We start from the raw sequence: 12315 nt of genomic DNA on the forward strand, positions 1-12315 counted from the left end.
TCTTCTATATGTTATTAAGGTTATATAGAATAAAGAGTCATAAAAGTCTCTCAATTACTATTTAGTCACATTTTTGTAATCACAAGTTCCCTCAGTTTTCATTATCTCCTCCCAATTCTCATATCCATTCCATTCAATATTAATAAACGAAATAACAAAAACAGCAACAAGCACAAAAATTAGACACCTTTCTCTACTGAGTTTACAGGTATTAAAGGGTGAATGTTCATGATCTATTCTAAGAATAAGCATTTTTGGAGCAACCCAAAAATTTGCTTTAAAAAAGGTCACTAATTTTGCATTTCTATGTAACTAGAAACTCCCTTTCTTATGCTGATGATAAATGTCATGTACTGAAACTTGCATCTAATGGTTTTGGTGCCTTTTCTGGAATACAAAATAATAATTATATGCCTTTTAAAATGTTAAAACTTCATAAATCCCAGAGTATTTTCTTCCTGGGTCATGTATTCTTTATGTTCAATTTCACCAGAACTTTTAAATTTTCTGGACTCTTAACTGAGTGCTTTAGGACAATCCCAAGACTTTTTTCTAGACAAGACAAATTATGTTCCCTCTTCTAAGATACATAGCTTGAAACAATCTGAGGCTTTTATGGATTCACCACTTAGAGAACAGAATCTTGGTACCCTGTAGTTTCATAATGCATTACTGTAATGCCTAAGGCTTATATTCAATGAGAAGTGCTAAGCACCTCTTACATTACTGGGTAGTTTATCTATAGTGTACTTTGAAATTAAGTTAGGAATGTGATATGATCATGTAAATTCCCAGGCTGGTCATAAAGAATTGTGACAGCTAGTTGGAGAGGCACCGGCTTGATTTGTGGCAACCTTGTTGAGTTGCCTCGCTGGGATTACAAATAATAAACTCCCCAAACATAATGAAGTAGTTAATGACAATAGAAAATCAATAATGCATAAAAACATGCCTGTGATTTACTGATATTTAAGCCATCCCCACACTGCAAGGTTCAAAGATTGCTTAAAAACCACTTTCAAGGACCAAGAAATGATTTCGTATAAGATACTATGTGGAGGATGAGGACATTAACTAAATTCACATTCATGGTTTAATAATTACCCAGATGATGTGATTCTCATAGGATGGGGAGTTAATAGAGATGGATCAGCTCATTTCTAGTATAGGCTTTTAATTGCACCAACATTATTCTTTTAATAGTGCCTTTGTCTGTGGAAAATTACAAGTAAAGCAAACACCTTGGCCTTTGCTCTTGTATGAGAACAAAAATCTCATGTCATCTTTCTTGAGTAAGCAGTTTATAAGCAATAGAAGAATGGCTAGTATCCACTTGTCAAGGTGGCAGGTGACACAGAGTCTTCGAGAAAGAACACAATTTTAGCCTGGACAGGGATCACAAGAGGATTTTACAAAATAGAGGATTTTATAATATAGACACAATAGAGTGGAGGGAGATAGGGAATCTCGTGAGAGACTAAAAAAATATTGAGAGACCAGCAATGAGAGAAAGAGACACAACTAGGATGAGATTTTTTTTTTTCAGAGTACCAATACAAAAGATTTTTTTAAAGTCCTCAGTTCTTTACTCATTCCTAATCCTTTTTTTTTTTCTATTTATAAAATGCCTTGTCTTCACTTGCTTTAGCTTAGCATTTGTGGTCCATACATTTAACTTCCTTTGGCCATTTTCTAAACTCCTTATTTCAATGTTGTTTTGTTTTGCTTTATTTTTTACAAACTGGGACAACATCAACTTGTATTATGCCATCTGTCTCCAGGATCCCTGGATACTTTCAGAATACTGAGTTGTACTGAACAAAATTCACACCAATCTGCCCTCCATGCTACTCAAAACCTTGGCCAACATGGAATAAAATCCTGATCTTGTCCAGATAACCCAGAAGAAAGTCCTTAACCAGCGTTTTGTCCTATTCTCTACAATGTATTTTTAAAAACTTCTCACCAATATTCAGACCTCTCATCTCTCTGCTCCAACCCAGTCTCGCCTGATGACATCAGCTGCAATTCACAGAGAAAATGAAACTACAGTTCAATGACTCTGTAACATCTTATTGAGAATTGGGTCTGTGCTTGGGACTCTGCTTCAACTAACTGAAACCAAATATCCAAATGTGTCAGGACTCATGTCCTGTTGCATTTCCTTATCCATTTTTGGAATGGTGGAGTGATTAAGGGCTTCTCCTCCCTGTCATTTTATTCTTTCTTGGATTAGATCACATTCTACCTTCTCCATGACTTCACATTGCCTCCTCCACGGTCCCCACATCTAGAGGGGTTTCAATTTTAGTGGTGAGTGGTGTATTTTCATTACTATCATAAAACCAATCTCTCTCTCTCTCTCTCTCTCTTTCTGTGTCTCTCTCTCTGTGTCACACACACTCACACACACACACACACCAAATGCCTACTTCTACCCCAAGTTTCTCTCCTAATAACACCAAGTACTTTACTGCTCCCTCATAGCCATGCCTCTTGACAGAATTGTCTAAAATCTTCACAATTTCAACTTTTCTACTTTCCACACATTCTTGACGTTAATGACTAGAAATCTGTTAAATACATATTTTAATGGGGGAAACTTTTTGCACCCTATATGTACTTTGTTAACACTGTGTATACCAGACAAAAATTATGTATATAATTTAAATCTATAAGATGATTTGGGGAATTAAATTATTATACATCAAGGTTGTCTTTGCATCTTTGCAGCCATATAAATGCTTACTACAATATGTAATGCTATCAGAAATGATTTTGAATAAAGCAACATGCAAGGTGTACATGTAATAGAAAACCTGAAACAATATACCAGCATGCAATACTGACAGGCATCAGACTCTTGGAAAAGAAACTCTGTTCTGGGCTTTCTTCAAACCTTACCTCTGCCCACATAAGTGGGGCCAAAGAGATGTACCTATTTGGAGACCCCCTTACCCTACCTTCCTTATAATGTCTTAGTTACCTAGGACTCCAAAAGTTCCTGCTTCAAGGGTTCTAGCCTCTTGCCCAAATTTGTCTTTTCAAGTGTGAATCACACCACTAGAAAGTGGCCTAGATGCAGCTATTTGGGAAGCTATGATCAAGACTTGAACTTGCTGACTGGATGAAGTGGAATGGGCAAAGGCTTCTGTGAGGCCCCCTGTGGAATAGGTCAGTGCAGAGACCAGAAGAGGACAAGGCCCCCTCCATGCTGCTATGCTAAGGTGAGAAACTTCTAGGACCTGGCATTTCAATATTTGAATTTGAACTTGCAGCCATTGTTTAGAAATATTTTTCAAGGTAGAAAGAAAAGCACATATACATCTATTGTCAGTAGGTTTGTTTGACTTATGCTTAGATATTTAGATATATGTTATATGGGCTTCCATGTGCACCTAAGGTACCAGCCTCACAAATATTGTCAGCATATCCACTAGTATGTTACTAGTAATTTCATCTCTGTGAGAGTAAGCTTAATTATTTGTTTTTCTTCCTCATCTTCTTCCTTTTGTAACCTAAAAATAAAATTCTAAGCTCTTCAACTGATTGAACAGACCAGTCTTGGCCAAGAGGATAGCAGCATAACCTTGAAAACTGAGTCCTCAGCCAGGACAGGATGGGGGATCAGACACACCTCTGTATACCTCCTCCCTGGTTAACCATGATTGGCCTTCTTTCCCTGAGGGCTTAATGGAAACCAGCCCTTCCAAAAGACTCTACCACTGATATAATTATCAACCAAGGGCCTGATGCTTCTTCTCCTCTTTGACCTGATAAAATGCCATGGGCCACGAATTGGTTCTGGCCAGTCTATGAAGAATGTGCATTAAGGGATTTTGTGTCATCTCCTTCACCTGTTGATGTCAGAGGACCGAAAACTCCATCCTTGGATTAGGCTGATGCTAACACTGCCTTTTTAAAACATGGGTCTCATGAAGGTGCATGAAACTCAATTGCACACGTGCATGTTTCTCCTGTTATAAATTTTCATGACTCTTCCTATAGCTTACTAAAGATGTATATTTGGCCACTCTGCTCAGCGTAAATCCCTGTTCTTTTTGCCCTTCCTTCAAAGTGTCTGTTTCTGTCTTCTGGCCAGAGGCTGTGCTTCCCAGCCTGTCAGAATGGCCACTCTGAAGGCTGCAACACTTTATGACAAGTAAAAGCCTCCTTTCCAAGTTAATGAACCCCATCGTTCTTCAGTTAGCACTTTTTTTACTTTTTTCTTTCCTCCCTTCCTCCCTTCTTCTTTCCATCTCCTCTTTCCTTCTTCTTCCATGATTACATTTCTAAATCACTGTTTTCTGAATCTCTAGTTTTTAAAATTACATTTACAGTTAGAAAACAGCAAAATAAGTTTTAAAATAGTATCCAGTAGTCAACAGATAAGATACAAAATACATTTTAAGATATGCATGCCAGTGAGACACTCTGTAAATATTTGGCGCCAGGAAATGTAGATAAGCCAGACTGGAAAATGCTTTTTAAAAAAAATACTAGACCGCAGCTGGTAAGTGTTGGTATTGGGGAAAGTAGCTCTGCACTGCATGGTGATTTTCCACTTTAAACCAAAAATACAAATCTCATAATAACAAAGGAAAAATGAATTAACATATAGAAAATCATTGCTGTGAAGGCTGATTAGAAAGCTTTTTCAAGGTTCCTTCCCAAATAAATTTGACTGACAGAGAAGCATAGACAACAGTAATGAGCATAAAAAAATAACAAGACCCCCAATTTTCGAGGTCGGGGATCTATTAATGCTAAGATGATACTAAGGGAATAGGAAATATAATAGCTTCAATTTACTTATCCTAACCCTGCATTTCATAGCATCTTATATTTTCTCTTTCAGCCAAATGGAATTCTCCACTAAAAGCATTCTAAGAAATTCACACAGGCATGAAGTTAGACATGAAAGCATTTTCTATTTTCTTAAAATTGCTGCTTTGCTCCTGATTAAGGCCAGGGAGATGGAGTTGGAAGACAATGAAGCGACTTTTAGAGGATGGCCACGAGGTAGCACAGGGGAAGGTCAAATGAAGGAATGGACTCAGTCGCTGTCGATTGACCAAGACCTCGGCAAGGCCTCCTGGAAGAATGCCAGCTGACAATGCTGCATTTGTGCATTCTGGTTTTCCTGTCTTAGAACACAGAAATGGCTCACTGGGTTTCCTATTTTTGAAGTTTTGTATATTTGAGTGCTGGTAAACTTTTACTAAATTTCCTTCCTTAGTCTGAGTTTTTTGTTTTTTTGTTTTTTTCTTTTCCAATATCTCTGTCTAAAGCTCCAATACAATTCTATTCTTTCCCTGGTTAATATTTTCATTCAGTTTCCCAGTTCCTATAATTCTAAACGTCTTCACCTCATTGGGCAGATTTCTTCATTAGAAATAGGCGTCACATCTCTTCACGTTTTTCAGGCTTAAACCCAGTGAAATCTTGTAGAGCTCCATTAACTAAGGTAGTTTTTGGAAGCCTGGGTATGTTAATGTTCACAGGTCTCTGCCCAGAACACACCCTGTATCCTTTTTTCCTGGCTTAATGGCATCTTTCCCTTTAAGGACAGGCTCCCTTCTGACATCACATCCTCTGTGCACCTTCTCATGTTCCTCCTTCACCCAGGTGCCCTTAGCCCCTTTGATGGTGCACTGTTGAATGGATTATCTCTCTCCTGTTTAGAAAAGTTCCAGTTTTGTGTTACTAAGTGTACTGTACCATAGAAGCAGGATTGGTGGATATATTCCTCTTGTTGCCTTCCTTTGGTCTGATGAGACTCCTAGCAAAGGCCTAAAGACCCATATCAATATTCAGCATGCTATAAATCAAAGTCAAGTATCAGAACTGGCAAACACCGTTAATTTTACAAAACAGAGATATTTCATGACATCTGTGCACATCTTCTTCATAGATATATTCTATGGCATCTTGCACTGTGTAGGGAGCTCTCTAAAGAGTGTGAAAAATATCTGTGTAATGGGTGTGTGGGTATATGAATATGATCTGGGAGCAGGATGAAGAGGAACAATTCCCTCCAGCACTTAGCTTACTTTTTTAAAGGAAGAGTGCATTTATTTGATTAAGGATCCAAAACAATGTAAGGAAGGTACAGGCAGAATCAATAGTCTCTGCTCCTGCTTTTCTCCCTAGCAATGCAGTGTCTTTCCTCTCCCGTGAAAGTCCCCATGTTTATTTGTTTCTCTGTGTGTGTTCTTGCATTGTCCTTTCATAAAAACAAAAGCAAATATGGGTACATGTTCTTACCAGCCTTCATTTTTATCCCAAAAGTACTAATTTATATACACTATCCTAAACCTTGCTGCTTTCGCTCAATGTGTCTTGTAATACTTCCTTTTTTTTTTTTTTTTTTTTTTTTTGAGATAGAGTTTCACCCTTGTTGCCCAGGCTAGAGTGCAATGGTGCAATCTTGACTCACCGCAGCCTCCACCTCCCAGGTTCAAGTGAGTCTCCTGCCTCAGCCTCCGAAGTGGCTGGGATTACATATGCCCACCACCACGCCCGGCTAATTTTTTGTATTTTTAGTAGAGATGGAGTTTCGCTGTGTTGGCCAGGCTGGTCTCAAACTTCTGGTCTTGGGTGATCTGCCTACCTTGGCCTCCCACCACGCCCGGCTAATTTTTTGTATTTTTAGTAGAGATGGAGTTTCGCTGGAGTTTCGCTGTGTTGGCCAGGCTGGTCTCAAACTTCTGGTCTTGGGTGATCTGCCCACCTTGGCCTCCCAAAGTGCTGGGATTCCATGCTTGAGCCACTGCGCCTGGCCAGTATCTCATAATGCTTTCTATAACAGTACATAGAGGAATATCTTGCTTTTGATTTTATATTGCATTTGAGGAGGTTGGTTTTTAACAGAGGCACAGTAAGAATTGACTGAGTATAGAGGGACATTTGGGTGGATGGTAATATTTTGTGATTATGAGCGATGCTACAATGAATACACCTGTACACACACATGCACAGGTGACTATGTAGGATAAGGCAACAGAAATGAGATTGTGGGGACGAATGAAAAATAAATTTTGACAGGTATTGTAAACCTGCTCTCCATGGGCTTACACCATTTTGCATTCTAACCAGCTAGGTAGCAAAGTTCTTGTTTCTTCAGCATTGCCACCAAAAATCTGAAAATGGAGAAAGGGTATCTCAGTATATTTTTAAGTTGCTTTTCTCTCCTCTGGAGAAAGGTGAATATAGATTCATGTGTGTACTGGCAATTTGTAATTTGTGGATGAGTAAGTGTGTATATACATGTTTGTCTTTATCCTGCTTTGGATTTTTAAAATTGTTTTCTAGTTCTTAGAAATCAAGGTGATAATCTCAGTTGTTGAACTTCAGGTCATCCTGAAGTTGAAAATATTTTGTATCAGATTTTTTTTTGTGTGACATTATTTACGATGATTTTTTTATTTGTATTTACTGTTTTTATATCAAAAGAATTAAATGTATCAATTTAACAACTTCTATAGTTTGAATTAGTTTAAGAAAGATCTTCTTTACTTCAAGTTTATAAGGGAATTAATATTGTTTTATTCTAATGCTTATATGACTTCATATTTTACAGTGAAATTTTTATCTATTTGAAATTTTACTAGCGTATCCTGCTAAGTTTCATCAGTATAACTCTTCAGTTGTTCAAACCCGATTGTTAAAAAACACTGTCATTCCCACTTCAATTTTAAAAGATAAATTTATCATATATTGAAACTCCATATTGATTTCAAAGTATTTCTAGATTTTATATATTTTTTCATCTTATTATTTCTAGTTTTAATTGTTTTGAAGCATTATAATATAATACGCCTTATGACCTGTTCAGGATGGTTTTCTGCTGTAGTTCTTAAACAGACTTTCCTTGATTATTACATTCTGTATTTGTATAAATCCAACAACCCTTGTACATGAATATAAATGTATATAAATTTCAAATTTTTATTCATATTACTGGTTTTTATTTCATACATGTATGCATTTCAAAGGAAACATGTCTGATATTTTTATTGTGATGATGATACATTTATAAATTAAATTATTGAGTGTGTTTAGTCCTCTAGAAAGCAGAATCCAAGATAAAGTAAGAATGTGTGACAATGTTTGGAGGCTTCTGACTGTGAAAGACTGGGCAAGCATGGGCAGGGAGAGCTTCAGCCCATAGTAGAGATGGAAAGAGAGTTGAGTAGAAGAGCCACAGACTATGGTGCAACTGAGAGAGTCTCAGCCTGCTTGATGGGAGCTCATGGCGCAAAGGTGACCTACAGAGGGAAAAGCCAGCTGCCATGTTGTGAAAACACTCAAGCAGTCCCGAGGGAGCTCCAGGTTGCCAGGATCTGGAGCTTCTTCCAACAGCAAAAGGAGTGAGGCATTTTGGCAGCAGAACCTCCAGACCCATCAACCACCCGATGATAGCAGCCAGAGTCGCATTTTGACAGCAGCCTTAGGAGACTGAATCAGACTGCTGAGGTAAGCCACACTCAAATTTCATACACACAGGAATAATAATTAATTCTTCTTTGGACCTGCTGCATTTGGGGATAATTTATTACATGGTAATAGATAATTCAGTCACTGCCACCTTCCTCAGTCATTATCTGTGGACTGCCTGGGAAGAGTGTGGGATAGCTGTTAACACTGCAGTGGATCCTGACCTTGCTGAGCTAGAGGATGTTAGCTTACTGCTTCCCAAAGGGGACTGGCACAACCTTTCTGCAAGGGAAGTGTGAGTGTATACTCTCATGATTGTCACAAAGAACACAGGACTCTTTCAGGCATTTATTCTTAGGTAAGTCTACCCATACCTTCAGGATTTCCTTTGTATTCATCCGTACTATTTTCTAATTTTCCCCATAATGTCTTTAAAAATTTATTATTTCTGTTGGGTTTTATAAATCATTTTTTTTACTATTGTAAGTGTTTTCTCTAATCTCTATTATTTCTACTACAGCTTATATATGTGAAGGCTATAGGTTTCTGAGATTTGTATTCTACTATCTTCCTGAATCTTTGTATTGTTTTAAATGGCTTTCTAGTTTGTTCTCTTGAGTTTTTAAAGTGATATTATTATATCATCCTCAAAATGTGATAGTTTTATTAATTATTTTTACATATCCTTCATCTATTTTCGTTTTCAAATTGCATTGATTTTTCTAGTCCAATAATAAATAGTGATGGTATCTCTCTTCTTGTCTCAGTCTTCTGTTTAAAGAAAGCATTTTCAGTGTTTTTATATTCATGATTTTTTTCTGTGTTTGTCTCAGAAGAACAACTATTGGAAAAAGTTCCCAATATTTGTACCCTATATACTCCAAGGAATTTCACCTTTCTCTCCTCCTCAAGAATTAGGAAGGTTTATTTAAAAGCACATGGAACTATCACAATCCTGTTGTCCAGATGCCATAAGGAACACAGAAAACAAAACATGATTATGCTTCTCTAGTAGACTCAGATATGTATTTTTTGATGTTGTTAACTTAATTAAATCTATCTGTGATTTTACTTTCCTGACCAATAAAATCTAAAACTTATTAACATGCATCTGACTGTGGCTATTATGTTTATTTTATGTTTTATTTGTGGCCAACATGCCCAAGGACAATTTGGGTTTCACTGTTTGATAAGTGATAAAACTGATGGAAAATTAAGAATTTGAAAATTCTCACAAAAATACCACTGAGCTGTTCTTTATGGGCCCTTAGGTGGACTCCCAGACTTTCTCCCCAAAGCCTCAAAGACTAGTGGGGCACAGACCTGATATGACTGTGCTTAGCATGAAATGACTCTCAGATTCCTGAAAAATTTCTTTTCTAAAATGTGTTTTAACTTGGTAGCTATAAAGAAGAAGACTTGGGTTTAATATCTTCTCTGTCATCTCTTAGATGAGTTGTTTAAGGCAAAATATTATCACTTCCACTTAAACTGAACCTATTCCTCAATGAAAAGAGGGAACACACACCGTTTTCATCTCACATTCTTGCTATGAAGATAAAAAGTGATCCATGATCAGTGAAGCTGTGTTTTGAAAACTCACAGTTCTGTACAAATGCAAGTCTTCAAGTATACATTGAGACCCAAAGAGGCACAAATTCCATATTCCTTATTTATATTTCTCTATGCCTATCACAAGCCACTTCCTTTTATTGTTTTCCAATCCACCCTCCATGTAATCATCAGATTTCCCTTCAATAAATGCAAATATCATCTCATATTCCTCCAGTTAAAGTTTGATAGTAGGCTCTCAGTGCTGCATAGTAAAATCTAAGCTTACCAACAAAGCCAACATAAATGTGGTTGGTGTTCCGAGTCTGGGCTCCCTGTACCCCTTCCTCAATCCCTTTCATCAAGCAATGCTCTCCTCTCTATATTTTAGAAGTCCTATTCCCTCTCCTTGAATCCCCCTTATCCACTCCGGAGGCACTGTCTCTACTTATCAGTAAGTCTTACCCCTTCTTTCCCTTGGCCTAATATCAAACTACAATTCCTAGGCTTTTATTTCTAGACAGGCCACAGGAGGAAGTTTGGGGCATTTTATGTGGACAGACGTGAGTGCTGCCACTTCCAGAGCCAGATTCTAAAACCAGTTATCAATAGGCAAGATCCAGAAGAACAGGCTGAGAACTCCAGGGGCAAGTCAGTGGCAGGAAAGTGCCCCACATCTGGGTTACTGCATAAAGCCAAACCACAGTCCCACCCTCTCCAGCTCACCCGTGGGTGAAGTGCAGTGTGTAAGGTGAACTGAGCAAGATATAACCCTTTATTGTGCTAATTCCATGAAATTAAAGTACTTGTAGAGGAAGTGGAATTTCTTACCCAAATAAGGACTTTTCCATCTCCCTTTCATCAGTTATCTTTAAGGCATAGTTTATGTACCACCTTCTGTAAGAAGCTTTCCCTGACCCTTCAGAGAGAGTCCCCTTTATATTGACCTAAAATTTATTTTAGGTTGTCAGCTGCAAGGAAGAATACTTTATATTTACCATAGCAGTATTTCCCTTTCTTATACCAGTCTTTTAAAAATTTGTATTTATAAGTGTTCTACAACTCCACTGAGGGCCCGAATTGTATCTTCATACCTTTATGTTCTTAGCAACATTGCATACAGGTGAAAAGACTTTCAATTACCACTGAATGAATAAATGAATGAGTGAAATAAATCACAAACATTTATTAAAGTTTATACATATAAAGGTAGTGTTGAATATTACATCTGCAAATGTTGGGAATGAGGGTATATTCTTAAATCTGTTTCTAAAGTGATAGGGTATGTTGTTAATCATTTCTTTAGAAACCAGCCTTGTAGCCTCCATATGGATAATTTCAATTTTAAATCCTATTTCAACTTGGCATTACTTTGACAGTATTTTAGTCTGAGACAAAATTCCCTTGCCAGGTAATAGCTTTATAACTCAATGGTATCTAATAAATTTAGAAAAAAACAACAGAATTAGATTACTTTTAGTCACTTTTATAAAAGATAAACTACTCTAAGAATACCTATTTGGAAACCTCAATGTCCTCTTCCATTAGGTTTTTGTTTATGTGAGTAAATTATAATTTCAAATTGTTGCTGCTTGATGATAGAGACTGGGTTTATTAAATGTTCTCCGCCCATAGGAACACACAAAGGAAAAGGCTGTTTTGATGGATGCCTCACTGTTACAGAAATGCACACAGACCCAGATGGATTCAGAGCATTGCATAGCATTTACGGTGGTGTAATTACACTCAACAACTAAAAAGTGGATCCATTACTTTCTTAAGGCTTTTTTTTAATGTCTAAGTTAAAAAATACAGAATTATATTTAAAAAGAAAGAGGATAAATGAGGAAGTTTTGCTATAACTAGTTGTCAAAGTTTAAGGAAATATAATACATGGTTTAAAATACCTGTACACAGAAAGGTCATATTTAACAAATCTATAGCTAATATCATATTCAACAGAAAAAAGTTGAAAGCTTTTCCTCTAAAAACTGAAGCAAGAAAAGGGGTGCTCACTTTTGCCCTTTAATTCAACATAGTACTGGAAGTTCTAGCCAGAGCAATTAGGCAAGAGAAAGAAAGTCATTACATTCAGAAAGGAAAAAGTTACATTGTACATTTTCAGATGACATGATCTTATATATAGGAAACCCTAAAATGTCACCAAAAAAAAAAAAAAAATCCCGTTAGAACTAAAAATAATTTCAGTGAAGTTGTAGGGTACAAAATCAACATATGAAAATCAGTATCGCTTCTGATATCAGTGATATTAGCGATATAATCACTAAGAGTGTATTAGTTTGTTCTCACATTACTATAAGGAAA

This window comes from Rhinopithecus roxellana, chromosome 9 (assembly GCF_007565055.1).
Source record: "Rhinopithecus roxellana isolate Shanxi Qingling chromosome 9, ASM756505v1, whole genome shotgun sequence".
Taxonomy (NCBI): domain Eukaryota; kingdom Metazoa; phylum Chordata; class Mammalia; order Primates; family Cercopithecidae; genus Rhinopithecus; species Rhinopithecus roxellana.